The following is a 27,557-nucleotide window of genomic DNA, read 5'->3' on the forward strand; positions in this document are numbered from 1 at the left end:
GCTTCTTGATTTTTTACTAGGGCTTCAATACTATCATGTAATACATTCAGTTAATCCTCTATATAACAACTACTACACTCATAGATTCAATATTTGAGAAAAATTCATGTCTGTACTAAATGTGTCTAGCCTTCTTGTCATTAGTCCTTAAACAATGCAATATAGTAATCATTTATGTAGTATTGACATTGTATTGGGCACTATAATGTAGGAAAAGCAGTTGCAGAATGCAGAAGGTGTTATGGAAAAGTTCTATGCTCTGTGCTTCTGTATAATAGACTTGAGCATCTTTCTATTGTGGTATTTGGGGGCCCTGGAGGCAACTGTCATCCATACCCACAGACAACTGCATTTTAAAATAATCTCAATTGTTAGGTGTTGGTATGAGACACGTGGAAAGAAAGGAAGAGAAGTGGGCATAGTAAAAATTTAAAACATGTCAATAATGTTGCTTGGCAGGCAACATCAACAAGAAAAATAAAAATTGGAAAGATGGGATATTCTGAAGCTTTCTGGTATTTACTACTTAATGGAATGTTGGCCGAAAACAGTCAAGTAAATATTTCATTTCATCCAGCAATACTTAAAAAGTGGGTAAGACACAAGCCCTTCTGTGCCAATTGCCATGGCAGTATGGGGTAAGCATAATGGGCTTCAAGCTGCACAAAGTTTAAGCTAATATTCCTGGGCTGAGAGGTTTACCTCTTGTTCTTCCCTGAAATAGTACCTTATATGATTCCCATAGGTAAAATAATCTCAGTGGGTTTTTGAAAACCAGTGTACATAAGTGTAAGTTTGCTTTAAAGCTCCAGCTACATATTAAAGCCAAATCAACACCCTTCACTAATGGAGATGTTCAGAAAAGATAAAACAGCTCAAAGCCAGGTGCTGGGTTTGTGCAGTTATTTCATGTCCAGGCAATTACAGTGATAGTATTAGGAAGATCAGGGCGGGAGCAGTGTTGTCATATGGGGAAGGGAAAGCAAGCCTTTAAGCAATCATGTAGAGCATGCAGAACATCTTAAAGCTGGGGAAGGAACAAAGCTTCGCGCTGTCAGAATATTGATCTGCTCCAGAAGGTGCGGGGAGCTGCACTGCGGTGATTGCCTTCCCCGCTGGGTTTAGAGAGGCCTGAAAGAATACAGTATTGATCTGGCCTCACTCCCGAGATGCAACTTACAGATAAGCCCTGACTGGAGGCCACCAACCTTGAGAGCAAACTGTTGCAAAGAAGCCTCTTTTGCCACACGTCCAACATCAGAGCTAATGCCTTGGGGAATGGTGAGAACAGACTTCCAGTTTCGGCCCTGTGCTTCCTCTCCCATGTAAATTACAGGTGTTTCCAAACCCTGAAGCAGGTGCAGAGGCGGAAGGCATAGAGAGGTCCACTGTGCACATTTGAAGTCCCATTTCAGAGGCTGCATTTCATCAATTAAGGGAGCTGTGAAGTAATGAAATTTTATTAGTTTACATGAAGCCATTCTGAGCCTCATTTACTGTGTATGTTGCCCTCCTCAAAGAGTAGTATTTTATTTGTGAATAAGGACATTAGAATATGCACATGCCACTGTGAACACTAGGCACATTCATAGACACCAGGGTGAGGGAAGTTTGTGTGTGAGTGTGTGTAGGTTTATATTGTATTGTGTAATGTGCTGTGGTGTATACATACATATATGTGCCAGGACACATTCACGGGGACACAAGTGCAGATGCTAAAATATGATGTGGGAAGACTTCGCCTCCTGCTTTCCAACTTATTTTTTGAAACATGATCACTCACTGAACTTGAACCTCACCATTTCAATTAGGCTTGGTGGTCAGTGAGCTCGAGGCATGCACGTGTCTCGGCTCCACAATGGGAGTTTTGTATAGTTAATATTCTTAAACACTGAACCATCTCCTCAGTCTCAAAGGGAAGTTTTCAAAGACAAACAGGAGGAGGATCACCTCAGACATTTAGAACAATAATCCTTGACCACAGTGGTTGTTTATCCCACATCTTAGTGGGACTAAGGTCTGGTTCACATAATGTACTCTGGATTCAACATGTCAGCAACAAAACCACTCAAAAAGTAGTAGGCTTAAACAGCTAGAGGGATTCCAGGAGGAAGTGAGGAGTCCTTTGTCATCTGCTCTGTAGCTCTTAAAAGCCCAGGAGTCAGGGCCAAAGGGTGGAGTTTCAGGGTTGGGTGGGGAGATGGTTCAGTGGGTAAGATCAGGTATGAGTCCTCTAGAGGACCACAGTTCCTAACACGCACATCAAGTGCCTCACAGCTATGAGTAACTATTGATCCAGGGGAGTCTGATGCCTCTAGCCTCCAATGGCACTTGTATGCTAGAGCACATGACCAGATAGCCTCACACACGTTCAGTTAAAATAAACCTTTGAAAATAAATAAAATATGTCAAAAAAGAAAAATTTTTTATTCCTTCAGAAAAAGGGAAGCCTTGATATTTTTCCTTCCAGAGCTTTGGGTGCAAGTCATGTACCCTGTTGTCCACGCATATGATCCAACTTTATTGCAAACACAGAAATAAAAACAGTTGCCCCCCAAATACCACTCTCCTACAGCACCCTGTAGCTGGTTCAGGGTTTCCATGGCCAGCCACAGCTAAAATGGGCCAGTTGTTACTAGGAAGCATGTAAACTGGGCTGTTAGTGTGAAGTTTTTTTTTTTTTTTCCGAGACAGGGTTTCTCTGTATAGCCCTGGCTGTCCTGGAACTCACTCTGGAGACCAGGCTGGCCTCGAACTCAGAAATCCGCCTGCCTCTGCCTCCCAAGTGCTGGGACCAAAGGCGTGCGCCACCACCGCCCGGCTTTTTTTTTTTTTTTTTTTTTTTTTTTTGTTATTGGTGGGAGTGGTGGTGGTGGGAGTGGTTGTGGATTTTTTGTTGTTTGTTTGTTTTGTTTTGTTCTTTTTTTGTTTGTTTGTTTGTTTGTTTGTTTTTGTTTTCAGCAACTGCTAAGGATACCTCATTTCCAAAGGAAAGGTTTTGAGTTTACTCATCACTTCTCCTGGGAGCCCAATAATTCTGACAAAGTACCAAAATCCTATGAAAAGCAATGCCACTGCCTCTCTTAATTTGTGTACAAAATGCAGTGCTGGGATGGGGGTGGGAGGATGTCTCAGCAGGAAAAGGTGCTGGCTGGCAAGGCTGACAAGGAGCTTAATCCCTGGGACTATGTGAAAGGAAGGAGAAAAGCTGAACCAATATCAACAAGTTTTCCTGTCACCTCTACATATGTGCTGTAGCATGCGCACAGACAGACAGACAGACAGACAGACAGAGACAAATAAAGAAACACACACAAAAAGTCACTTTAACAAAAGTTCTAAAATTAAACGTAAAAAAGTTCATTCTTAAGTGAATTCTTAAGTTCCATCTAGTAAGGATTTGTCAGTCACATATAAAAAACAATATGCTAACTGTGCCATATGATGGGATCCATCTCCAAATCATTCTAGTTTAATTTCATGTAGCTGTATCATCATAGTTTCACCCACTTCTAAAACTTATTCTGCGAAGAAACTTCTATCAGGTTCTAGAACCAAAGCCAACTCCATATACTTTGTGTGAGTTCAAAATCATCCACGTAGACAGTTGACAAGCCCCAGGTTCCAGGGGATTGTCTGAGGTGGGTAAAGAGCTAGAGCAAGATGTCCACAACACTTGCAAGGACTGTGAATCACAGTAACAATAGCATCACACTGTTGTCAGCATGTTTTCCCCCATTCCATTGTCTGTGTGTTACCAGGTTTTGGTGTGGTCCACACCCCAGGAGGTGGGTGTGCATATTCATCCCTGTTCTACTTGATCTACCTTTGCTTGACCACTGACTGACTTTTTCCCAAGCAAAAGGAGAATCCCCAGGAGAACTCACAAACTGGACCAAGGGCCTGCAGTGTAGTTTGATTTCACATTTATTTCATCTTTTCTTAGCAGAAATCCCTTGGGCCGACCTGGAGTATATAAACTTGCCTTTGCTCACAAAGCTCAAATAGAAAGCTAGGTGTGTTTCATCTCTCTGAAACACACCAAGGAAATGGGGCCGGCAATTATTCAACCTGAAATGCAAGGTAATGGATCCTTTGTCCAAGCTTAATTGTTAATCTTTTAAAACTTCAAGGAGGTGTGTTTGGAACCGTGACACAGTAGTGAAGTCAAATAAAAATAATAACAAATAGTGTATTTTCTACAAGAAAAAGTTTATTTCCAATAATGCTTATTTCTATTATAAACATACCTTTAGCCAGCCTTGCACCTCTCGTACAACAGTATGCAAAGGTCATTAAGATCGTTGATTTTCTGAGATTTAACCACAATTGAAAAGCTATAGTAGCTGACTTCCTTTCAGAGGGTCATGTTTCAAAACTAACATTTGTGACAGAGATTAGTGACCTCAAAAGGTAGAAATGTACATCAACTTAAGAAGCACTTATATGTAAAACAGGGAATAAAAGCATTATAAATAGAAATCTTGTGCAGGGGGCACACAGCCTATCCACACCCTATGCTTGTGAGCAGAATAATCACCCATGTGGTAAGAACATCAGCATCCTTTTTTTCTTTCTTTCTGCCTTCCCTAGTTTTGCTTTCTAAGAGAAGTCAAGGTGAAGGGCTTAATGCTTCTGAAGCTGGGGCAGGAAAACACTCACCTTTTCCAGTGGCCAGTAAAGAATACAAGGACAGAGTTAAAACACAGCCACTGAAGTGAACAACCAGGATGCTACCGACAGGAGAGACACCCCCTCCAGGTACTCCCCACAGGGCTCCCTTTTGGTTGCAAGGCCAGCAAGGTCAGCCCATCTCTATGGCATTCCCTTTCAAGTGCAGGGGCTGAATGCCAGCAAACAGGTTCCGCATGACTGCTGGTGCACAGGGAAAGTCCTCAGAGAGAGACCCCCTGACCCACCAGAGGGGCGAAAACCAAAGCAGGGATCAGGCACTTTATTTCAAGTGTGTGTGTGTGTGTGTGTGTGTGTGTGCGCGTGTGTGTGTGTGTGTGTGTGTGTGTTACAAAGCCAAAGAAGCCTTTCAAATCTAGAAACACTACAAGCAAGCATGGCTAAGGTAGAAGCAAAGGAGAAAAATAAAATGAGAGAAATCCTCCTTTCAGTAATCCACATGATTAATATAGAAAGAACACTGGTGATTGATGGGGTTTGAGTCGCGGCGGGAAGCGTCTGCAGACACCAGGCCCAGGCAGTTCCACATGTAAGAGGTTTAATTGGAAGGGGGTAGGGGGGTAGCAGCGCAGGAAGAGAGAGGGGAGAGAGAGAAGAAAAGAGAAAAAGATGGAGGAAAGTACCCATATATATATATATATATGTCGTGACGTAGCAGTCCAGGTAAAGGTGGAAGCTGAACCCAATGGATTCTGGGAATATGGTGGCCGTTGCCCTGGCGACAGGTCTGTAGACCCGCCCATATCTGCCGCAGGTTCTGGATGCTAACAGTGATGTTGGACAGTTAGAATGTTGTATTTTAATTGGGCCCCATTGTTCTAAATAAAGGACTTCACTATTACATTTAATAAACAATTCTCCAGGTAAGGTCTTCCCTCAGGCACATGCCTCTCGATCATCATCTGATACATGAAAAGCAGAACATAAACATTGCTCACAAACGCTGCTCTGTTATTGAGAGTAGGGGATTCTCTCTGATGTGGGTGACAGGGCTGGCGTCTCTAGTTCCACTATCCACCCAGAGCTACTCACTGTTTACTTGATGTGCAGAGCTAGTAACATTATCATGCCACATGAGTGCTACTAGCAAGTACTCAGAGATACCACAGCCTGTCAGAACTACATGCTTCTTGTGTGCACAATGGCTGCAGTACTCCTTCCTCACAAGCAAAGCTGCTGTGGCTGAAGGTTTCTTCTACTCTCCAACAGGTTGTAGAATGTCTTGGAAGATATCACTACTCCTAAGAATGGCACTAAATTATCCTGTTACATTCCACCTCTCAAGAAATCTCTCCCTGAGTTAGAGAAAATTAGAATTTTGGCAGTGGATCAGTGAGTGATGGGTTAGAGCTTGAGTCTCAGTAGCCCACACTGTAATGAAGTTTCAGTCTAGAAAGCCATCATAGTGGGAAAACTGGAAAGCAGGTTTGAGCCTCCCACTTATATTTGCCAAATATTTCCTTAATTCCAACTTTATTTCAGGTCTCAGAGATACTTTACTCTGACAGATTCAGTTTAGCTCTCATGGAGCTCGCATGCCAGGAAGGATGACAACAGGGGATAGGTAATTCTACTTGTGTTGAGACACATGAACAAAGAAAGGAGTGGATACTGATATACCATCTAAATGAGGAAGCTTAGGTGCAAGAGTAGGGAAGGTGTTCAGGATACATGGATGTTTGCTCCCTGAGGAATGAAAAGCAATGTGGATTCAACTTACAGACCTGGTTTTCTGGTTTATTATTAGAACTATCACATGTATAAACAATTTTCAGACTCAGTACCTTCAATTGTGCCCCTGTACTGACTTATGTTGTTTTAGCTTTCATAACATGCTAGTTGGATTTGAAAACCTTCTTTCAATAAAATTTGGAAATACCAGAAGGGAACAGGCTCAGTAGACTCTCTGATAGAAATAGAGTGAGAATAATGTTTCTACATCTAAAATCAAACTCAACTGATTGGAAAACTCATACTTTAATCCTATATCAAATTTATTTTTCACAGCAGTAATTCTAACAATTCACACCTTTCTAACATACTGTCCTTAAAAAATACTGTAAGTTTTAAAATTTTTTGAGGGTGAGGTATAAGTATAGATGAAGTTCCTATTTCAACAAAATTTGGGTTATTAACTTTTCATTTTATCAAGCTAATAGAAAACAACCAGTTTTTTTTATTGATACAGCTTAAGGTAGTTGCAGGTATAGTGTGCTTCTGAGAGAAGAAAATAAGACTTTTAAAATGTGGAATTTGAAGATAAAGTATAAAACGTTGAGTTGCCAACTCACGGCATATCAAAATGTCAGCTCAGCACCTTAAAGAGTCTAAAGGGATTATTCAGCCCAATTTTCTCTGTGCTTAATGCCATATACTGGCTTAGAGTCAGCCTCCCCTGGAAGAAAGCTTAACTCTTTCGGTATAAAATGGCCTCATTTCAAGCAATGAAGTTGCCATTTCCCAAAATGAAGTCCCTAAAGCCTGAAATATTTCCCTCAACTTTGAAAGGACCCTGGCTTAAGAATACAGCTTACACACTGAGATGATTTCTTTCATTCTGTGGTAAGAGCATGCCCAAAGCACACTTACTGTCCAATTAGTATACCCTTAAGCAAATGGAATATTCCCAATGTCGTCTCCAGAACAGACACTGACTTGATGTTCACTGCAGCTTCTGTAATTCTGTGCCATGTATTGAAGCCTTTAACGAATCTATCTAAATCTCAGGAATGAGTATATCATGAGTATTTGGAAGAGTCCTCGAGTAATAAAGTATACCACCAGCATGATTCATGAGTTCTCTCTGCAAATTATCCTTATAGATCTCTGGTTATTAGAGACCACTTACTCCATGTCAAGAAACTGCCCCATAACCTTGTTTGATTAACCAGAAATGAACTGAACCTGCTTGAGCTATTTTTATATTGAGGTTACAAAGCATTACCTGAGTCAATTACTCATAGGGTATCTGTAGTAACCTAATCTGTAGTATCATAATGAAATTACTATTTCCATTATCCAAGTACTTGAACATTCATTATTACCTAAAAATGAATCATGTTGATGACGCTACAGAAATCAACAAAAGTAGTTTCTTTTATCATTAGAAAACCACCATGCTGCTCTAAAAGTTAGTTCTTTTGTGGGACTCACATTTTATAGCAGGAAAAAAAATTGGTAAATAAATAAATAAATAAATAAGTGAAACATAAGAAGCAGAGAAAGGAGAACAGAAACTGATATGCAGAAAGGATTAGGCATTACAAGCTATTGCCAAATGGTAAAAGAAGGTCTCACTTATAATAGGTAGTGGAGCAAAGGCCTGAAAGGATGGGTCATATACAGATAGAGGTAAGTGGTCAAGGGTCCTAGTCTCCGACACATAGGATTGATAATAGATTTCACCACTACTGTCACTCTGCTTGGAAGCACTGTTCTGATCTCTATATTGAACCATCAACCCTGTCCTGGCTAGTGTAAAGGAGGGTAAAGAATAATATCAATTGTTTATTTTATAGTAACGAGAAGGAGGCAGTCACTAAAAAGACTACAGATCTGCAATATATTTGCTGATTCTCACTCAAGACCTTTGATCCAGCTTGCCTAGCCTCACTCGATTAAAGGAATGTCTTGTAGACTTTTGATTTATTTATTTTTTAATCAGTCCCATGCTTGTCCTTTCTTTAGGGGTAAAGATAAGCTAGTAAATCTCTCTCTAGTAAAGGGTAAAAATTTAGTGTTGTAATAATAATTTAGGAGGTTTTTCTCATGAGCACAAAGGTCTACTGGCTCCAGACGCTAGTTCTAAGCCTTACACTGAGATGTTTTCTATCTAGAAGCATGCTAATTTGATTTGGGAGGGAGTTCTCATTTTGCTCATGTGTTTAATGCTAAGTAGCTGTCAAGGTGCCAAACCTTGTCTTCTTTCTTTCCTTCCATGGCTAAAAACTTCATGCGGAAATGAAAAGAAGCTGCCTATATAGGAAGAACACTACGTGTCAAGTGAGATTCCACTTACTTCCACCTACAAGTTCTAGCACACAGCACAGAAGCCACAGTTTGACAATGCCTAACAAAAGGTTAATGGTTTAGCTTTTTAAAAATTTGGATCTGTGGGTTGGTAATTGGAATAAACATTCAAATTTGAGCATCAAATTTCTCATTAGTTTCACATCAATACCTGTGCTGCAACTATGGATCAGCGAACTGGGCTCCTTGCTGCCCAAGTGAGTTCATTAATCATTCTCCCCTAAGATGGCTTCGTAAGTAGACAGCTGTTGTAAGCAGCTGTCTTCAGGTCCAACTCCTCTCATACAGACTATGGGAAACATTGTGCTTGAGTTGGCTGTTAGTGTACCTGGATACCTGACTTGTATTGACAGGTACAGAAGCAACTTGATCTCAGGTCAGTGACACATTTTAATGTAAAAATGGTCATTCTATGGTCACAGAAAGAAAGGTTTAAAGCCATTAAGGATATGTTTTCATGCCTTATCTGAGTTATCACCAAGAAAGAGAAAGACAAAGATATATTTTCTGGTCTTCACTTCCTTAGGTGAAAAAGCCACAAACATTACTCTGAAGGTTCATGACAGGAAAGAAGAAATTCGTTACCAAATGATATAGTCTGACTCCTTAGCTCTCATCGCCTTCTGAATATAGACAGTTAACCTTATTTTTCATAATTTAGGATATACTTCACTGCTTAGAGATCAGAATCCACATGGCTCTGCAATTCTCCATTATATGGAGCAAATACGTAATTGGAGCTTATCCAGTCTTAATTTATGCAATCAGGAAATTTGAAACAGCCTTGATGGCCCCTATAATATTTCCGTTAGATGCTTTCTGATACAACAGTGGCTATAAGATCATCTACACAGCAATGACCTCAGATGTCAACATTTTCCCATGCAGTAGAACACTTAGCAGTAACATGAGAACCAGATTGTCTTCTCTTAGGGAAAACTGGGTGGGGGTGGGACAAAAAGAGACAACACACATAAACATGAACGCAAGAGCTACCTCTCTCTTGTAAGCAGAACTCTAACTAGTCCAGTGGAGACAATGAAGTCACAGAATCCAAACAATGTTTCTCTAGGAAGGACATGGCCACAAATGACATCAGGGAACCAAAGGATTAACAGGCATATCTGTTTCCTAGACATACACTAGCCTTTTCACATCATGGAAAAGTGATGAAGATGTTGAAAGTTCAAATCATGAAAACCCTCGTTTCTCGCACTAATTGTCATCAGGAAGTAAATGCAGGAAAGGGAAGAAAATGAATATGCTTTTTTGATACTTTGTAGGTCAATAATTAAAAATGAGCATTCCTCTTCTGTACAGGAAACATTTCGAGATAGACAATGCATTCCCAAGTGAGGAATGAGGCAATGCCATATCAATTTACTCATTGGTTCAGTGCCCTGTAACAGGGATGCCCTGAGGAACTACCTCAGGTCAGGTGCTACCTTAAACATTGGGATTGAAGCAAACAAGGCACAGAGAAGTCTGGCTTTCACAGTTTACATTTAGTATGCAAAATAAAAAATATATAAGTTTTATCAAATTTAAAAGACTTAAAATTCCAGTTGCTAAAAGCCCTCACATGTCAAAACAAAGTAGGAGAATATTAGAGAAAGGATTTTTTTAAGGCTAAGTGACACTGGAGGTGTCATTGAGTACAGAGGGCATGCCAGTTTAGGAACAGAAAACAAGAACCAAAGTGAGAAGTGTTGGCAGCAGCAACTCTATTTGTCCATAATTCCAGCATTTGAAAAGCAGCAGAGAGAGACTTACTGAAAGGATATTAGTCAACTTTGTACAGTAAGCTCCAACCTCTCTTGGATTGTACAACTCCTTGTCTCCAAATGCATAATTCCAGCACAATACAGTGAGTGGGTATACAAGGTAGTGTGTTTGCACATCACCTGCCTCCAATCTTTTTACTTATTTTCATTTTACAGGATCATGGGCAGTTTTGTCAACTGCAAAGTCAAGAAGATAGGCAATCTGTATAAAATAGAAAGTGTAGAGGAAGAGTGGCTAGATTGTGTGTGTGTCTATGCATGCATATATGTGTGTATTATGTATATGTGTATATATATATGTATGTATCTGCATCTTTATCTACATCTGCATCTATATATGTAGCATCTGCTGGTGCCTATCCAAGCTAGTTCTCTAACCAGGTCCATTTTTCTGAGCAATTACTCAGAAAATAAGGGCAAACTTAATTTGTTTATAACTCTAAAAATTTGTAGATATCACCTAATTCTTAAAATTCACTTTTTTTCCTATTACAGAAGTGCTATTCTTTGTATTCATTGATTCTGATGCTTATAAACCAACATGGTCTAAGTGTTACCTAACATTATACAGGTGTTTGGATGGAGGATGTTGTAATTAGGTCTTTGCTTATATAAGCTAAGAGTAGAATGTTATGAGAACAGAGATTAAAAGATATTGATTGAATACAAAAAGACAGCTAGCAAATTTTGTAGACTCGAGTGTTCTCTACCCAGTGAATATATTAGTGGTTATTGATAATAACTATCTTTTAAAGTAATAATCTATTAAAGTATTAACTCATGTGGGTGACCTTAATCAAAATGCATAACAGTGGGTTGATGGAACCTGAAGAGTCCACCTCCAGTAGTTAGAAAAGGTCCCCAGTGGAGAGATGGGGACACCAATCAACCTTCAAAAATTTTAAGCCAGAATTTTCATGTTTAAAAGAAATGCAGGGACAAAAATAGAGCAGAGACTGAATGAATGGCTGACCAGTGACTGGCCCAACTTGGAATCTATCCCATAGGTGGGCACCAAATCCTGACACTATTATGGATACTATATTGTGCTTGCAGACAGGAGCCTAGTATGGGTCTTATCTGAGACTCTCCATGATCAGGTGACTGTGACAGATGCAGACATACCCAAGCATTGGACTGAGGTTGGGGGCACCTATGGAAGAGTTAGGTGAAGGACTGAAGGAACTGAAGGGGGAGACAGTAACCTCATTGGAAGACCAACAGTGTCAAGAAACCTGAACTCCTAGGAGCTCCCAGAGACCTAGCCACAAACAAAGGAATATATATGGGCTGGCCCAAGGCACATAATGTAGCAGAAGACTGCCTTGTCTGGCCTCAGTGAGAAAGGATGTGCTTATTCCTGTGGAGACTTGGTGCCACAGAGAGGGGGGATGACCACGGGGACCACTCTCTCAGAAAGTCATGGGTGGTAAAGGGAAAGAACTTTGCAGTGGGTTTGGACAGGGAGTGAGGCAACATTTGGAATGTAAGTAAATAAAAAATTAATTATGAAAGCTTTCAATGAAAACTTTTGTCTTTAAGAATCTTCTAATGTTTTCTAGACATTATGATTTCACCCATTGTCATATTAAAACCTCTTCTGGGGTTGCTTCAACCCCTCTCATAAACTTACCAGAGATTAAGGCTTCATAAATAGCAATGACTAAGGAGTAATTCTAACTGAAGATTAATTCAAGAGGCAATTTAAAAGTTGATAACCTTTAACTTTTAGGATTCTTCAATATCCACTAAAGTGAAATATGATATTTATACTTTTCACATTTCTTTATTCCCTTATCTACTTGTTTATATAATTGGTGGTTGGAAAACCTATCAGAAAAAAATGTCATTGTTTTATGGCATAGATGAAGAAAATTGCCAGGCAATAAATATTAATATGAAGAAGAAGATTCAGATTTTGAAATATGATTTTTAATATTACATCCATAAAAATGAGTTACATTGTACTCCTGGAATGTTCCTCCTTTCTCCTTACTTTGCTGAAATTCCAAATATGGATCCCATTTCTCCTATGAATTTGAATTATATTTCATCCTACTGGCTCCCAACTTCAAGAATCAACTAAAGTGAATTCTACATATTTCATTATGTTGAATATAACAATGATATAGAAAGATTTGTATAAATGAACTTGGTGAGAAAATAAGTGCACATCCATAAATCATCCAAGCATACAATTTTAACTCTGAATATTATAAAATATAGTCTTTATCACATTATAATTTTTGGCAGCTGTATTGTAAGTGTGAAAACATGGGGCCATAAGAAATAGTCACTTTATGAAATTGGTACCTAAAAGAAATTCAAAACACATATAATCTAGTTCCGCTTCTTTAAAGATGGGAAGAAATCTAGGTACTTAAAATAAACATTACTGGCCTAGCTTTCCATCAATGCTGGTTAAGGGTAATGTCTTATAACTGCCTTAGAAAAGGCAATGTGGAGAACATTCATTGGTCTATCAATGTGAAATTACTTTGATCTAGTCATATAGTATTACTTGGGAGTCAGTAAAATGCCACAATATTCAGCGTGTCTCCTTAATAAAACTTTCACTAACAGAAAAGATATTACATTATAGAGCAGGGTTCTAAATTTCCAAAAAGTCATAGGGTCCTTGTCCACAGTGTGGCTTCATTCAATGATAAGGTCTATAAGGTACAATGATTAATGTTCAGTTAGGTTACAAGGATGGGACCCTGGCCCAAAAGGATTATTGTCCTTATGAAAAAAAAATTCAAAAAATTTCATAGTACCCCTTCCCTTTATCCCCCCACCTCCATCTCTTCAGTAGTATGTGCTATGCATAGTACATTGTTTGATAACACCACCACCACCTACAAATGACATACAGGATCCTCATGAAATGTTCTTTTTCAGTTTCTTGGTCTTAGATTCCCCACTTCCTGAACTGAGCAATACTTCTTGTTATTTAGCTACCCCTGTGGGGCATTGAGTTATAGCAGCCTAGGTAGACTGACATGTTTAACAATTCAAGTGGTATTTATCTAAATGTCCCATATCTATATGAAGCTCACATTCATTAATTTATTTATTAAATAAAAGAAAGATAAACTGCATCTGATACAGGGTGAGAACTATGATTGCCTATTTTATTATATAGTATATATTATATATAGTATATATTATATGATTAGCTATGTTGTATAGTATATGTTGTACATAGTATGTATTGTATTATTGGCTATATTATAATAAAGTATTTACTATACAAGGAATGTATTATAACATTATAACTGTCAAAATAATATTACTGTGGTGAAGTCTTACGTATGCATTGGGTTGTCTTACTCTGAGCAACTTTTGAAATGTGACTTGCTGGGTGAAATTATATACTTTTAAATATTTGGAGAGGTTTCCACAGAGATGTTAATTGACTATATATACTAGCCCCATAATTAGTTGTGTTGATCGGTTGTGATGTTGATGGTTAAAAGGTCTGTTCAATATAAGCCTCCTCCATAGAGAGCTCCCTCTTAAACTTAAGGAATTCAACTTAGGTTGTGATTTCCAATGAAGTGTATGATCTAAGGCTCATAATCTCAACTATCAAGTGTGCCAATGGCCCAGAATGAGTCCATGGCCAGCATAGGAATCTTAGCCAGCCATTGCTTCAAAGTAAAAATAGAAATAGTCTTATAATTTAGATAATGTCGTGCTAGCTGAAAATATTATCTCTCCATGATTTTGTAACTGATGTAAAAAAAAAAATCCTTTGAAGAAGGGAGACAAGCAGGATTTACATGTAAAATGACCAGATCAAGGCCTTCCAGACTTGCCTTCAGATAGTGACTTTTTTTTCTTCTTCATTTCTTTGAGGTTTTTCTTCTATATATACACATATAAGCACACACACACACACACACACACACAAATATATAAATTATATATATTTTCCATATATATATATATAGATAGATAGATAGATAGATAGATAGATAGATAGAAAAATTCCTCCTTCCTCTTTCTTCTTCATTTCTTTGGGGTTTTTCTTCTATATATACACATATAAGCACACACACACACAAATATATATATATATTTTCCATATATATATATATATATATATATATATATATATATGAAAAATTCCTCCAATTTCCTACAAGATACAATTTGCATTCCCCTCAGTCACCCTCCCATATGACACTTATAAAACACCCTCCAATCTCAGCCAGTACTTCCTGACAAAATAAGAATTGGCGGTTTTACATCACTTCATATCAAGAATTCTTCAAAATGACTGGCACAGTTAAGCCTCCCAGGAAATGAACTGTTTGGAAGATTGGGCTAAGAAAACTAGTCACTCTCGAAAGCCTATCTGGCTTGTAGCAGCTTGGGGAATTTGTGAACTGAAAAGATGAGCTTTGCATGCCTTCACCTTGACCTGGATCCAGCTGAGGCTCGGGAGTTGAAAGGCATGTGGTTTGATTTCAGGTATCTACCTCCTATAGAGCATTGGAAACAAGAACATTGAAGGATGAGCTATGATCTACAAGTATAAAAAGAGAGGTGATTATTTCAGGAGGAAATCCTACTGCAATGAATTTTAAAGCCAGGGTGTGAAATAGTGCTTCAACTCTAGGAATACCCTCCCAGCCTCTTCCCACTGCTTATCCCTTAACGTACTATGAAAAGTTAAATTTAAAAAGGAGAGAAAGTATATCATAGAGATAGACTAATCCCCTAATTCCTTGGAGGAGCGAATAACCTTTCCTCTTGATATAGGAACCAAGCATTGATCTGTCACACTGTTTGTTCTAGTAGAGTTCCCAGAGGCGCACTCAGTTTGAAACGTTAAGGCTAGTTCATTAGGCGTCCCTGGCTCGTTTCTCCGACAGAATCAAGATAACACTGTGGTTAGTTAATGGCTTTCTCTTGTTTCCCCCAGAGCCTGCCTGTCTGAAGCCTGCAAGCCCAGAAGCTTCATCCTCCCTTCTCTTTGCTATTAGTCACAGCTGGTAAGGCTCACAGGAGCCCAGCCTGTTTGAAAACAGTCGGATCATGAAAACATTTGAGTCTTTCTGCTGCAAGCAACAAACTTGGCCTGGGCTGCCACCAGAGATGGAGGGAGAGAGGGGGCAGGGAAATAATGCTCCAGGAAGGAAAGGGAGAGGGAAGGAGGAAGAATGAAGGAAAGAAAGGAGGGAAGCAAAACACCATACCAACTCTTGAGGGAAAAAAAAATCTCTGAGGAAATCTGGGTGGGCATCATTGAAAGTAGCAGATTTTAAGTGTCAAGACAAGCCATGATCTTGAGGGTCAGTGCCTCCTGCCCACTGTGCGTAGTGTCCCAGGTGTATAAGGACAAGAGGCTAATGATGAGCTGCTATGTCTAGTAGTCAAATCTTGTCTATAGTATTTCTCAAAGACTAGCTCACTCCTCTTTATCCTGCAGATTTTTACAGAACTTTCCAAGAGTCGGGGAGTGAGACAATGAAAATTTAGTACTTACAGCTAAATTCCAATTTCAAAGCTAATGCCATAGTCCTGCCTTGCATTTTAAAGCAGAGGCACTGAAGACAGGGTATCATTGCCTTGGTTGTTTAATAGACACCTCTTCCCCAAATCACCTCTAAGAGCACAGACTTGTTTAGCTCTTACAGCTGATAGGGGCTTCTGAACTGCTAACACTGACTGGGTGTTTGGTTAATGCCAGAGAGAAGGGATGATGGTTGTACAATAGATAATGATGATGTTACTAGGAACATCTTCCTCCTCACCAGTGAATGCTATCATGGCATTGATTTTATGAATCCAATAAGCATGTGTACATTGGAGTCAAGTTTAAATACAAGCTGGAAAGGTTTCATTCCCCTCTCTGGGTATTGCCAGGATTAATATTATATTGAGACATCACAGAGAAAGGCTTTACCAGGAATCAGGCTAAGCCCCTAAAACTAATGAAGTTCTTTGTGTCACTTCTTTCTGGGCAGTCTAAACGAGTCTCTATACCTTGCTTGGACTTTTCAGATGAGAGCCCTGCCCCTTGAATGGTTTGTGGAAATTTAGGTTCTTCCTCTGAATGTTGAATGCTCTAGTGACTCGGTGGAGATGACAAAGACTAGGCTGTTTACAGAATTGTAGATTCAAGTTTCATTGAAAAATAGGAAGCAACACTTGAGAGCACCTTTCCTTTTCTTTCTACAAAGAAAGTATGTGGGTGATGTTTGGGTTTTTTGTTTGTTTGTTTGTTTTTCTTTTTTTTTCAGGACAGGGTTTCTCTGTGTAGTTCTGGCTGTCCTGGAACTTCTTATTCTGTAGACCAGGCTGGCCTCGAACTCAGAAATCCACCTGCCTCTGCCTCCCAAGTGCTGGGATTAACATGTGCTGCCACTGCCCAGTGTGGGTGAAGTTTTTAATTGCTAAAAATCTGCTGCAATTGTGTTTCAGGTCTTATTCACAGTCTAAGATTCTGCACAGAAGATACTGAAGATCAAATAGGAAGAGAAGATTTGAGGTCCATTGGAACACTACCAATTAATTCCATTACAACTCTTGCCACACAACAGAAAAGTGATCACTACAAGATGAGTATTTTATGTTTACTATTGAAAGGATATGGATACTGTATGCTTATTAAACTTGCCAGAATTCTATATATCAAACTTCATATTGGAATTATTAAACCAGTCAGGTAGAAACAACTATATCATTCAATAAAATCAAGCAATACTCATGAGAAGATTACTTGGATATTTGCAGAAATGGTCTAAACATTGATGTTGTAGATGAGCTTATTGCATGGTAGTTAGCCGCTCATTCTGAGAGTGAATATTTCTCTGAGTGTATATGAACTTACATTAAAGTTGTTCATTTATTCATTAGGCACCATCTTTGGTTGCATTATTTAGCATAGCTCATTCCCATCCTTTTTCTTCTAGACAACTTCATCATTCTGATTCTCTTCTTTCTGATTGGCCTTTCTCCATGGTGTGTCATTTTCCACACACTCTGCATATCAAGGTGGCCTATCTAGGGTGAATAGATTTCATGTTTCCTCAGGAAAACTGATATATAAAATAGTAGTGTGAAAATTATGACATTGATTTTAAAATATCTTAGTAACTAGTTAGTGTTCTGAATATTTTTTTAAATATGTTTGTGTTCAAATTTGACTTCTAGTGGCTCCCATATATGTGATTGGAACATTCCACCAGACACTAGAAATGTGATTTTGTGCTCAGAAGAAAAATCAAGATTAAAAATGTAGCTCTTTCTTTTGAAATTAGTTTTAAAGTGGTTTTGATTTACAGAAAAATCTAAACTAATAAGGAAGTTCTCCATATGCCATGGACTCAGATTCTGCAATCATAAACATTTCAAATAACTATCATACTTTTGTACAAATTAAGAAAATATTTGTTTTTGCCTGGTGACATTTTCTGTTTCAAGATGTTGTACTGGAGACTGGATTACATTTAGTAACTCTGGATGAAAAGTCTTCTCTTGGCTGTCATAGTGTCTCAGACTTTCTTAGTTTTGACAGTTTTGGATGAATAGTGTTCATAAATTTCTTAGAAAGTTACTTCATTGAAGTTTCTCTGGTTGTTTTCTCTTCAGGAAAAAAGAAATTATACATCTTTGGAAATAGTCCACAGGTTGTATCTTTTTCTTTTCTTCTTCTTAAGGTCACATGTAATGAGTAAGAACGTGGGTGTTAACTTGTACAAAATGCCTGCCAGATATCTTCTGACTATCTCTCAAGAGTATTATTCCACATACTCATTTGGCCCTTCAGGAAGAAGACACTGCGTAGTCCACCCCTAAGGAGTCAAGAGTTATGATTCCCATCCTTGAGAGAGTCATATACACATTAAAGACCTGAAGTTCTAATGCACATAATGCTTATTTATTTTCCCCACTTATTATTTCATATATTTGCAGAGATATTTGTATATATTATCAGCTTTGAGATAGTCTATACTCTCAATTATAACCAAATACCTTAGTATCTTCCTGCTTCTCTCTTTGCTTTCTAGCTGTTCTCAGGTGAACAGCTTTCTTCTAGCTTCCTCTTATTCCATGATGTTTGCTATGAAGGCAACCAAACTTAGAAAGAAAGCCCTGAAAACATTAATCCAAATAAATCATAACTTCTTTTAAATTAATGTTTTTCAGATAATTTTTACATGCCAAAAACATAGGTGCAATTGACTTTTGCTACTTTGCAGTTTCTTCTTTTTTCACACTTCTCTACTCTTTTCAACCCTTTCAACTCTTAAACACCTGATAGTGAAGAATAAAAGGATGGAAAGGAAAGGGGTGCTGATTTTGTTAGATGAATTCTTGCTGATTGGGGGCAACAAGTTCCTTGGGGCAAGCTTCATCTTTGCCATCAAGACACCTAACTTCTTCTTATTTCTTCATCACACACAACTACTTAGGGAACCAAGACTAACAACAACCAACAGCAACTACAAAATGACTAACAGGCCACCATGCCTCTTAAGGCCCTAGCATTTATATATCCTCTGAAAAGTCCCCAGAATTCTTAATGTTACACAGTTGCAGAAACTATCTGCTTCTGACAAAATTATGTCCCAGGTAGTGCATGAGTCAAATCATAGTCAGCTGCTGTTTACAATCTGAAGTAGCCCTATATCCCACACCTGGGATTTTAAATGAAAACATATTCTTATAATATTTCTATGTATTTTAAAGAACCCCAAATTCCAAAATTGTCACTACACATAGGTAATATATTAGATGTGACTATTACTGTTTAAATGTTATTGCTTTTATGGTCTCTTAGAAGACAAGAAATTATATATGTGGGTGTGTGTCTGTGTGATAGTAACTTTTATATCTGTGCACACCTATAATATTTTGTATGCAGTCATCTACATCTATATTAAGTAAATGTGAGTCTATTTGATTTCTCAAAGTGCTAATCCATTGGGAAGTGAATTTTCCTAGTCTACTTCCCTTGTTCCTTTTTAAATTCCACTTACAGTAAGATATCTGGCTTCCACTATTACTATTCATTTACTTCCTTGTTTACTTCAAGTAGTCATGCCCAGTAGCACCAGAATTGTTAGCCTAGTGCTAATAGCCTTCTGTAACTAGAATATAAAGCATATATTCTGTAGCTAGAATATAATGCTTATATGCATTTCCCTTTCACTCTGGTATAATAGACTTGTTTTAAAGCTACTTAGGTCAACATCTCCACACAAGGCTATTGGAACACATTTCAATGAATCACTTGCACAGTTAATTGCAAATGTCAAGAATTCTAATGAGTTTGCTGCAGAAACATAGCAACCTGACTTAAAAAGAAGAGCACACTTAATCCAGTCACTGTTGTATATTCCAGCAGATCCAGGAATATCTCTTGAATACTTCATAGATACTTGGCTTATGAACACATGCATTGAAAGTCCCTTAGCTCACTGTTCATCTTAGCCTGATACGCACATATTACGTTTATTGTCTTCTTTGAGACCAATTAATTTCATTTCTCCATCCTCTTCTTCAACCAAGCTTACTTGTTCACATTCTCAGGGTTAGCATGTCCCTTTCAATTTGTAAACTATTCAATGATACATCATTCAATTGCTTAGTTTAATTTGATATCACTCAACTTTGTCATGAGTCCTGATTTATGATATTGAGAGAGGAAGAAATCTATATTAACCACAGCAATCACTTACTGAGCACCAACAGTATATATGGAAGTGGCTTTTATGTTCTTGAGCAGATATGTAGGATAAACATGGAATGATGGGGTAACACTTGCAAAGTTATATAGAGGAAAGTATATTACCAAGAATAAAAATGACTTAGGAATTATAGAAGACAGATAGTGTCCAGTTTTGAGTAAAAACTACCAAGGAAATGCATGGTAAACTTGATGAGCCAAAAGAACTTTTGGTAGTGAGACTGTTCTGGGGTCTGCTTAGCTCTAACACAACACAAACACCAGGTCTACACAAATGACAAAAAGTTCTTATAATCAAAACACTACTCATTGATCGTGGACACAGAACAGGCTAGTTCAAAATAGTCATTAAGTTCTTGAAAAGTCATTATGTTTTGGAGAGCAGAAGATGAGTAATGGGGTATTTGGCTCTTGTAAAGTTATCTGCTCTCCTAGGACCTGGGAATGTGACTTAGTTTCCCCTATGATTAAATGGAGTCTGAAAGCAAAAAGAGTGTACTTAGGGCAAGTTTATTTTGCTTGTTCCCAATAGTACATTCATTGTCTTTTTTTCTCTCACATACAGATTCCCATTCAGAGGCAGAATAGGAAACATGGTATCAAATGTACTGGATTACAATAAACTTCCAGTTCACCATTGACTAGCTGGATAATCTCATACACAACTATACTGAACATCAGTTACCATACCATAGGATCCTTCTCTAGGATTAATATAAAATACAGATTCAGGTATTAGGGTTTGGAAAGTAAAGAGTAAAAGAATAGAAAAGACAAATTTCAACTGTGTAATCTTGAACCAATATACAAACAATAGTGCTAATAAATAAGACAGGAGAATGAAGAATGGGAAGAGGTCAGGAGTCTCAGGGGTTAGGGAGAGCTGGGAGAGAAGAGAAATCTAGGGAGTGTGTGAATCACCAAAACCAGTTGTAAGGCATTGATCTGGGTATGTGTTATATAATGGTCTTGCCACATGCCAGCCAATCTCTTCCTTGCTTCTTGATCTTTTAAGCCAAAATAGAATTTTTAACTGCTTTATGTCTTATCTCACTTTAGTTTAATCTTAATACATGTCTATTTTTAATCTGTGTTAAATTTCTGTTCATTGTTTACATACACTACCACTAGATTATAAAATGCTAAGCAGACAAGCACATCCCATCCCATTGTTTCATTTAAACTTCTAATGCTTGGCACCATGGTTTCAATATCATTGACAGTGACGGATGAGTAGACAAAGCAATAAATGAATGAATGTGTCTAAGTGGGAGTTAAACTTTCAGGTCTGGTAGTTTGGACATTATGTTTCAAATCAGAGCTAAAAAGCAGGACTCATGAACACAGGTTGTACAACTGTGGGAATGTGTATTCATAAGAGACATAGGGGAAATGATGAGGAGACATTGGCTAGGAAAGAGATAGAAACTTGCCCAGTGCCATAAAATATCTAAAGAAGAGTCAAGTTTGAGCTCAGTTGCATATTTCAGAACTTCTTTCCTGTTCTGTCTTTCTAAAGAATAAGTAGTCCTTGCCATGATCTCAGCTTCCAGATTGCTAGCATCAGGGCCTCCAAAGCCGAGGACGTCACATGGGCGGTCCTCACAGACCTGTTGCAAGGGCAACAGCCACCATATTCCCAGAATGCATTGGGCTCACCTCCCACCTTTACCTGCAGCCATTACATCAGAACACACACACACACACATACACACACACACACACACACAGAGAGAGAGAGAGAGAGAGAGAGAAAACACACTTTCCTCGCCCTCTCTCTCTCCCTCCTTTCTCTCTACTGCCCCTCTCTCCCTCTCAATTAAACCTCTTACATGTGGAACTGTTTGAGCCTAGTTTGTGGTATGTTCTGAAGTGAGCCGCCATTTTAAGACATCATTTGGTGTCCAGACCCAGGAATTGGTGGTTCCATCAGCAGCAACTGCGTTGCTCCACAGCAGGGAAGGGCAGAGATCATGACCACGTGGACCTTTCGGAGCACGTGGGGTGTGGGGGGGACGATTTCCTGGGAGAACTTGTCTGCCTCCCCATCCCCCTAGCGGCGTGGGCGCCAAAGTGGGTAGGGCTTGCCGGCAGGGCGGGGGGAGCTCGGGGCGTGGGTCCACGTGGGGGCGGGGACTGTTGATTGTCCTCATGTTATTCAGAACAGGGGGACATCACTACCAGATAATCCTCTAACTGATCCCCTAGGCTTGACTATGGCCGACTGAGGAGGCCTGAGCTCCCCTAACCCGAATACTGCCATCACTAGCAGGGAGCTCCCAGTCAATATCATGGTATGTGGCCCATCTCCTTCCTTTTAGACGCTAGAGCCACTTACTCAGTTCTGATGGAGTTTTGGGGACCCACTTCTCTTTCTTGTTTCCTATTGTTGGGGTAGGAGGACAACCTTATTTCTCTTTCCAGACCCTACTACTTAGTTGCATTTTTAGGAGTGTACCTCTCACCCATTCCTTTTTGGTAGTGCAAACATGTCTTGTTCCCTCATTGGGAAGGGATCTTCTAGCTAGGCTGGGAGCCTCTATTTCCTTTGCTCCACTCATTTGGCCAGCAGTTCTTCTGCTCCTTCTCCTAGCCACGCAACCTACTAACACTACCATGTTATTTCCTTTACCAGCTTCTCCGGTAGATTCCCCAAGTCTGGAACATCCAGAACCCCTCTGTTGCTAAACACCATTCTTCTGTTGTCACCCAATTACTAGGCTCTACCAGGTACATAATCCAAGCTCAATACCCTCTCTCTCTCCATAGCCTCAGGGGACTTAAACCTATTATTTCTGACCTTTTGAGGAAAAAACTCCTTTGCCCCACCTCTTCTCCCTTTAACACCTCTATACTAGCAGTTAAGATGCCTAATGGTAACTATTGCCTGGTTCAAGACCTCAGGCACATTAATTCTGCAGTAGTTCCTCTCCATCCTGTTGTGGCTAACCCTTACACACTTCTTTCCACTATCCCCTGGCGACTTCCCATTTCTCAGTGCTAGATCTCAAGGATGCATTTTTCTCTATCCCTCTAGATGCCCATTCACAAAACATATTTGCCTTTACCTGGACAGACCCTGATACCCACGTTTCTACCCAAATTACCTGGACTATTCTACCTCAGGGATTCAGGCATAGCCCACATCTATTTGGTCAAGCCATGGCTTCAGACTTACTATCCTTGTCTCTTCCTAAATCTAAGGTTATACTTTACGTAGACTAGGTCCTTCTCTGTAGCCCCTCTCTAGAGATTAGCCAAGCTGACACCTCTATTCTTCTAAATTTCCTCTCCAGTCGAGGCTAAAGTGTCTCACCTTCTAAAGTCCAACTGTCCACCCCTCAGGTCACCTATTTGAGACAAACAATTACCCCAACCCACAAGGCTATTATCTTAGAAAGAATCTGATTCAGTCTCTAACTGTTTCTTCTACAAAGAAAAGATTTTATCATTCCTAGGAATAGCTAACTCTTTACCTTCATGGGTTCCTTCCTTTTCCTTCCTTTCTTGTCCCTTATGTGAAACAGCATTAGGTCCCACCCACGAACCTCTTCTCAAACCTATTACCAAGCAATTTCAAGGCAACAACAGGCTCTCCTTAAGACCCCAGCTTTATATCTCCCTGACCTGACTCGTCCTTTTTCCCTCTACATAACTGAAAAAAAGGGATTTGCCCTTGGGAGTCTTAGGTCATCAACTGGTACCCTCTTTTGTATATGTAGCTTACTTATCAAAAAACTAGATCTAACCATCCAGGGATGTGCACCTTGTATCTGTACCTTAGCAGCTGCTCAACTCCTCATTCGAGAGAAAACAAAAAACAAAATACTCTGAACTTTGGGTTGCCTATAATTCTCTTCTCTTCTCATAACTTGTCACAGCTCCTAACATATAAAGGCTTACAGACTCTACCTCCCTCTAGGGTTCTTTCCCTTCAGGTAGCTCTAATAGAAGATTCCACACTCACCTTCCAATCATGCCCGCTTCTTAATATTTCCAATCTTCTCCCTCGGACCTAATACTGACTACTCCCTATCCCATTCCTGCACTGAAACTTTAGAGGAACTACTACTACCTCATCCTTCACACATATAGGAGGGCACATTGCTCAGGCCATCTATACCTGGTATACAGATGGCAGTTCCTTTTTACATGAAGGGGCTAGTAAAGCTGTTTATGCCATAGTGTCAGACACTGATGTGGTAGAGGCACAGGCTTTTCCTACTCACACCACCAATCAACAGGCTGAACTAATAGCCTTTACCTGTGCCTTTCAACTGGCACAGGGAAAATTCCTCAGCATCTATACAGATTCCAAATATGCTTTTCATATCCTCCTGTTTCACACTGCTATCTGGAAGGAGCATGGGTTACTTACCACAAAAGGAGGATCAGTAGCTAATGCAAACCAAATTATGGCCATGCTAAAGGCCTCCCATCTTCCCACAGCCATTGGGATTGTCCACTGTAGATCACGCCAGACAGGTAACTCTATTGTCTCCAAGGGAAACAACTGAGCTGACAAGGCAGCTAGAGCTGCAGCCCTCAGAGGCCTAGATTTTTCTCATCCTCCCCAGGACATTCTTACACTGCAATCTACATATCCACCTTCTTCAACTCCTGACAACCGCCAAACTCTGTCCTATCTTCACCAACTCTTTCATCCGAATAGGTAAGCATTGTGTTCTTTTGTTGAGTCCCACCTACAGCCTACTCCTGAGGACTTAAGCTTCTTAAAATCTATCACTGCTTTTTGAAAAATCTGTCAGAAGTCTGACCCCAACTCAAGGTATCACAGCACCCCTTTTCCTACCCAGCAGGCTAGAGGTTCCCTTCCTGGAACTGACTGGCAACTTGACTTTACTCACATGTCCACTGTCAGATGTGCCAAGTACCTCCTGGTCTTGTTGGACACCTTCTCAGGATGGGTAGAGACATTTCCCACAACTAACAAAAGGGCTCAGACAGTCTCTGATCTCCTCCTCTAAGAGATCATCCTCCGGTTTGGTGTCTCAACCTATCTCCAATCAGACAATGGTCCTGAATTTACTTCCCAAGTCTCTCAAATCCTATCTAAGTCCCTAGGCATCCCCTGGCAATTTTGCATTTCTTACCACCTGTCTTAGTCAGGGTTTCTATTCCTCCACAAACATCATGACCAAGAAGCAAGTTGGGGAGGAAAGGGTTTATTCAGCTTACTTCTACATTGCTGTTTATCACCAAAGGAAGTCAGGACTGAAATTCAAGCAGGTCAGGAAGCGGGAGCTGATGCAGAGGCCATGGAGGGATGTTCCTTACTGGCTTGATTCCCCTGGCTTGCTCAGCCTGCTCTCTTATAGAACCCAAGATTTCCAACCCAGGGATGGCGCCACCCACAAGGGGCCCTACCCCCATAATCACTAATTGAGAAAATATCCCACAGCTATATCTCATGGAGGATTTCCCCAATTGAAGCTCCTTTCTCTGTGATAACTCCAGCCTGTGTCAAATTGGCACACAAAACCAGCCAGTACACCACCCTCAATCTTCTGGTATGGTAGAAAGAACTAACTGCTCTTTAAAAGCCACTCTTGTTAAGCTGTCATGGGAATTTCACCTTGATTGGGTTAAACTCCTACCTCTGGCTCCTTTTAGGTTATGAGCTCTCCCAAAGAAACCTCTCCTCATCTCTCCCTTTGAAGTCATGTGTGGATGTCCAGTCCTAACTTCTGGTCTTTCACCTAAATGCTCTCCCCTCCCAGACCATCTACTTACCCCATTACTTTGCCACCTCCATTCTCTCCTACGGAACTTTGCTGACCACCATCTACCTCTGTAGTACAGTCTCCTGTCCACTACCTATCAACATTGGAGACCAAGTCTTTCAATCCCCTCCAGGTCATCGGCCCTCACCTCTCTCTCTCTCTCAAATGGCACGGCCCTTTTAAGGTAATTCTTGTGACACCTACAGCTGTTAAACTTGAAGGACTCTCTCATTGGTTCCATCTGTCTCACCTCAAACCTTCCATTCCTCCACCTAAAAATGACTCTTTTTCATACACATCGATCTTAACAGGACCGTGTTTGTTAAACTCCAGAGGACAAGACTGCCTACCTTGTCCCCAATCCCAGAAAATGAGAATCCACTCTGGCAGCCGAGCTCAACCTCACTGGATTAGACATGGGTTTCTCCTCTTCTTGCTCCTGTTCATTTCTATCTAGGGTAGCCATTATATCTGGAGATTCGAGGTTCAAGAAACCCCACAGATAACAAACAGTCTTTCCAAATAGGATCAGGAAACTGCTCCATAGCCGGATGCCAGGACCAGTCCAAATTGCTATCATCCTGGTACCTGTAATCCCATCTAAATATTATGGCCAGATGAATATGGGGGCTGCCCATATTGGTCTTCGTCAGATACATATGCTAGGATCATGGATCAATCATTTCTTCTCTCAACAGCACAAGACACTCTTTTTTTTTCTACATACAAGACTCATGGGATTCCAGGTGGGAGACAGGAGTTGTTGGTATGCTCTACCATAAAAATCACCCTGGGTCTCCAGTAAGTACCATCCATATCCAGAGAAAATATGTCTCAATTGCCCAACCCCTGCATATCAGAAAATCAGAGGAGATAATCAAACACTCCTCTGAGGTCCTTACCTCTTTGATATCACCCCTCATAAAAGGCTCTAACTTGTCATTTCGACTTTTAGTTCAGACCTTGACCTCTGCATACTAACTCCTTAATGTCACCAGACCTGGAAGGTTTAAGGATTGCTGGTTATGTGTACCCCATGGAACTAACAATTGTCACTTAAAGCATCTCTGGTGATATTGCCAAGTAACATTACCTCACCCTTTGTTAGCTGCCCTGACTCCAATGTCACCATGACTACATATTACCTCTGTCCCTCTCTTTGGCTTGGTAACCTGTTTTAAGACCTCTGGGACTCATTCAGTGGGAATGCTGAGCTCCCTAGACTACAATAGAACCATAACCCTTGATATATCATCTCTGCCACAATGCTCTGCAATCCAAAACATGTCAATTCTTTGTGGCACTCAGGCATATCATCGCTTACCTGCCAGCTGATCAGGAGTTTGCACATTAGTACTTCTTTTCCCTGAGCTGGGAGTAATCCAGGGAAATGAGCCCTTGCCAGACCCAGTTTTAGATATGATAGCTGCCCAAAATAAAAGGGCAGTCCAAGTTGTGCCACCCTTGGTTGCTACGGGAATAGCCATAGGTGTTGGTACTGGAGTTGCAGGGATAACTACTTTTATGACCCATTATAATACATTCACTTCCCAGTTTCAAAGCGATTTTCAAAAAATGTCTGAAACTGTGCTTACTATCAAA

The 27,557-nt window shown here is 39.9% G+C and overlaps 1 long non-coding RNA gene across 1 annotated transcript; it reads right to left on the bottom strand.

The window, feature by feature from the left end:
- Positions 1-888: 888 nt before the first annotated feature.
- Positions 889-26,961, bottom strand: LOC116100569. Its single transcript, XR_004122635.1, has 3 exons — positions 26,858-26,961; positions 1,209-1,441; positions 889-1,131 (listed from the first exon to the last, which is right to left on the bottom strand). It is a non-coding gene; the product is annotated as an uncharacterized LOC116100569 (long non-coding RNA).
- Between the last annotated feature and the right edge of the window lie 596 nt (positions 26,962-27,557).

The sequence above is a fragment of the Mastomys coucha genome, unplaced genomic scaffold, assembly GCF_008632895.1.
Source record: "Mastomys coucha isolate ucsf_1 unplaced genomic scaffold, UCSF_Mcou_1 pScaffold21, whole genome shotgun sequence".
NCBI lineage: Eukaryota > Metazoa > Chordata > Mammalia > Rodentia > Muridae > Mastomys > Mastomys coucha.